The sequence below is a fragment of the Nerophis lumbriciformis genome, linkage group LG03, assembly GCF_033978685.3.
Source record: "Nerophis lumbriciformis linkage group LG03, RoL_Nlum_v2.1, whole genome shotgun sequence".
Lineage (NCBI taxonomy): Eukaryota > Metazoa > Chordata > Actinopteri > Syngnathiformes > Syngnathidae > Nerophis > Nerophis lumbriciformis.
Window position 1 is genome coordinate 19,388,093 of NC_084550.2, and position 4,408 is coordinate 19,392,500.

General features: G+C 39.7%; 1 long non-coding RNA gene across 1 annotated transcript in view; it reads left to right on the plus strand.

The window, feature by feature from the left end:
- Window positions 1-4,307: 4,307 nt before the first annotated feature.
- The window catches only part of LOC133575690 (uncharacterized), a 68,461-nt gene continuing 68,360 nt past the window's right edge, over window positions 4,308-4,408 (plus strand). Inside the window, exon 1 of the long non-coding RNA XR_009811520.2 lies at window positions 4,308-4,408. This exon is cut by the window's right edge and continues 18 nt beyond it. This is a non-coding gene — a long non-coding RNA (uncharacterized lncRNA).

The following is a 4,408-nucleotide window of genomic DNA, read 5'->3' on the forward strand; positions in this document are numbered from 1 at the left end:
GGAACATATCAATTATTTTGAAGAGTGTATCCTCAATCACTTCAGCTGAGCCATAACATTGCTCAAGCCTGTCCCACATCATATTGAGACCTTTGGTTGGGTTGTTAATGTGTATGGCTCTGATTTGTTCTACATGTTCAGAGGATTCTTTGCCAAGCCACTTTAACATCAAGTCCATCTCCTCACTTGTTGTTAACTCTAATCCATTTATTGAATTTTTAAAGGAACGTTTCCAAGCTCTGAAATTTTGAGGCTTGTCGTTAAATTGCAGTAGTCCTGTTGCTACTATTTCCCGGCGAGCAAAGTATCTAATGAAGTCACTCACATTAGAGTTTTTAGGCTCTTGGCATGAAGGCCGGACATCATGGAAGTTGGATGCTGATACCTGATCTGACCAACTTGCACTGTAATTGTTATGGATGTGAGGAGAGGAGGAAATGACTGAGGGGTTTTGGAAGTTTTTAAGATCATTAGGAGGGCCAAAGGGAATTTGTTGAGAGTCACTTTGTTTTGTTGGCTGAAGTAATTGATTGCTAGTGAGCTTTGACTTGCTCTGAGGAGCATTTTCACATTGTGATGACTGTGTAACAACATCTTTTCCATCTTTTACAAATTCTGCTTGGCTGAGGACATATTGCTTTGTACGTTCAGATGTGACAAAAGAACAAGGATTGCTGCGTGCTTCTACCTGTGTGATTACAGCTGTTTCTAATGCCTCTGCTTCAGCAATAGCAGATGCAACATCTTTTTCATGTTGAAGAAATTCAATAGATGCTTCAATTTTAGCTTTTTCTACTTTTAAGTCCATTTCTTTTGCTGCAAAACCGAGGCGGGCTTTGGCTGCCTCAGCTTTTGCTCTTGCTCTAGCTGCTGCAGAACCTGTGGAGGAGTTTGTCGAAGCCTCGGACCGAGTCTTTACGGATGACACCTTGCTGGACATGGTGGGGTGGACTAGATGATGACTGCTGAATCACTGCTGTATGCCGTTTGCGTTGTAGCGTAGTAGTGGTCAGCTTCACTCTAGCGTGCGACGACTGCGTTACCTCTGTCTGCTTGGATGTCGCTGTTTCACTGTGCCGTTAGGGGTGCATGTCTGATGCAAGGGCTGTTTAACACCTTTCTTACGTCACGACTCTGGAGACCGATGAGCGTTGTCAGCAGGTTTATTGACATTCAAAAGGGTGAAACGGCGATGCAACCTTAAACAAAAGATATATGCAGTATTTCTTCAAAAATAACCACCATAAAGTACGTGCTGGCACAGTAGATTTCTCTGTTTGGCTTATGCAACTTCCGGTCAATAAAGTTTGATTCAAAATACACACTTCTCAACGATGTAGTAACTGCCATGATCACATGATGGCGACAAATACACATGTAATGTTAATTACATAACAAGCTTATTTAAGTACAGCACATTTCAACAACAAGAGTTTACAACTTTTAGTTGTAACAGAACAACATCAAATATTGCATATTTTGTGTTTTTGCCACAACAAAATATTTTGACAAAAAGGGCTTTAAACATGAAAAAAAATAAAAATAAACCTTCATATTAACAGACCTGAAGTTGATTTAGAGATTAGAGCATTGGATAGACTTATTTTTAACATTTTTATGACTGACACCTCAAACTTGAGGGGAGCCTTAAAAGTAAAAAAAAAACACAAAAACACAAAACTATATATTGGTTTTGAAAATGAAAAATATCAAAATGGCCCTCGCATGCTTTGATTTTTAGTGTGCGGCCCTCAATGGAAAAGGTTGGACACCCCTGGTATGATATCTAAAACTACCATTTTATACAGAGCTTTTTTATTACACCAGCGCGATACCCAAAGCTCTTTACAATATGTCACATTCACTCATTCACACTCACATTCACACGCTAATGGGATTTGAGGGGGAAAAATTTTTCTTAGGTTTTACAAGGTGGGCTTTCTAATAGGAAACACAAGAATGTGGATATCAAATGCGATTTTTTTTAAAGCGGTACTCATATTTTTTTATGTGCAAGTGGGTTGAAGATAATAACTAATTTGCAGATTGATGAGGTGTGCTTCTGTCTTTTTGCTCAACATTTTCTTGCAGCCAAATAGCAGACATAAAATGTAACATTCAGGAAACGATGATCCGGCGTTTTATTTGCAATACATATCCAAAAGAAGGAGTTCGATCCCTGGCCTTGGGGTCTTTCTGTGTGGAGTTTGCACCATTATTATGCCTAATTTTGTTGTGATGCCCCGCTGGATGCATTAAAAAATGTAACAAGGTTTTCCAAAATAAATCAACTCAAGTTATGGAAAAAAAAAATGCCAACATGGCACTGCCATATTTATTATTGAAGTCACAAAGTGCTTTTTTTTTTTTAACATGCCTCAAAACAGCAGCTTGGAATTTGGGACATGCTCTCCCTGAGAGAGCATGAGGAGGTTGAGGTGAGCGGGGGCGGGGTTGAGGAGGGTGGTGTATATTGGAGCGTCCCGGAAGGGGTTCTGGGTATTTGTTCTGTTGTGTTACGGTGCGGATGTTCTCCCGAAATGTGTTTGTGTTTGCCTTGGGGTCTTTCTGTGTGGATTTTGCACCTGGGCAGGGGTCGGCAACCCAACATGTTGAAAGAGCCATATTAGACCAAAAATACAAAAAAGAAATCTCTCTGGAGCCGCAAAAAGTTAAGTCTTCTAAAAGTGTTATAATGAAGGCAACACATTAAGTAAGTGTCTCAGAGGGTTAGATAACTCCTGGAAATGACTGGTTTAAAACTGCCAAAGGTATAGATGTGTGTGTCCAAGTTCAAGGAAAGGGCAGGCTGTTGTTTTCTAATGGGTTTAGTACAATCTTTGCAAGCTGGGTGACGTTTGCTGTGGTCTGGAACAACATGGTAACGTTTTCTGTGGCACACAATCAGAAATGTAGCCAATATTACATACAGATAATGTGTCATGAGACATGCAAATATAAATTAAATACATAAAGGAAATTAAATGAGCTCAACACACAGCTAACCTAAATAGCATGTTAGCATGGATTATTAGCACTCCACGCAAGTCAATAACATCAACAAAGCTTACCTTTGTGCATTCACGCACAGCATATAACGTTTGGTGGACAAAACGAGACAAAAAGGAGTGGTATAAACTACGTCTTTCTGTGGCAGGGTCGGAGAAAGTTGTACACGTAAACAAACTACCGTGAGTTCAAGGACCGGCAAAATTAGTAGGACAAAACGGCACTAATATAAATTAAATACATAAAGGAAATTAAATGAGCTCAAATATACCTACAAACGAGGCATAATGATGCAATATGTACACACAGCTAACCTAAATAGCATGTTAGCATGGATTATTAGCACTCCACGCAAGTCAATAACATCAACAAAGCTTACCTTCGTGCATTCACGCACAGCATACAACGTTTGGTGGACAAAACGAGACAAAAAGGAGTGGTATAAACCACGTCTTTCTGTGGCAGGGTCGGAGAAAGTTGTACACGTAAACAAACTACCGTGAGTTCAAGGACCGGCAAAATTAGTAGGACAAAACAGTGCTGTCATCTGTGAAGCATAAACCGAGTGCAGCTGACATAGGCTCCAGCACAAACGCAACCCCGGGAGGGACAAGCGGTAGAAAATGGATGGATGGATGGATCCAAAAGACAGGTTGCAAGGCAAACTCTTATTTTGAAATTGAGTTTGAGCATCTTCCTTCTTTTAGCACAGCTTACTGTCCTATACTTAATAATAATAATAATAATAATGGATTAAATTTTATATCGTACTTTTCTATTATTAGATACTCAAAGCGCTCACAGAGAAGTGGGAAGTGGATACTTCCATACCAAAAAAACACAGTGTCCACTAGCTTGTAAAAACAACACTGAATTTGACAGCCTAAAAAAAAAATTATGTTTATCATTGTTTGAGCTGATAGTCCCTTTTCAGTGGCGCACTGAGCTTACAATGTGGTAGCTTTTAGTTTGCTAGTTGTGTGTTCACGCTGGAGTAAACACGACTCAAAGTTATACGCCATCAAGTGCAAACACGGCTAAAATTGACGGCGACCACAAGCATCAGCGTGTGCCGGTAGTAGAAGTTATAGTCTTTTGTAAGTTTTACAATATAACTAAAACAATCCTTACTTACGAAACTGGCCCATGTGTGAGTTCTGTAGGAGTGTTTTCATGCATATTTGTACGTGCTCTCTCAATGTAATGAAGCAAGTGTTGTTAGCATAAGCTACTATGCTAACAGTGTCTGTTTTAGTATTATTAACTTACAAATGCATCGTTTTTGTATTGTTTCAGTTTCGTAAATTCACCAAAACGTCAAGGCTTCTGCAGCCAGTGGGTCCACGACGATGACTTCTGTTTTGTGTGATCAGCCATTTTACTGCCGCGTGACAGATTC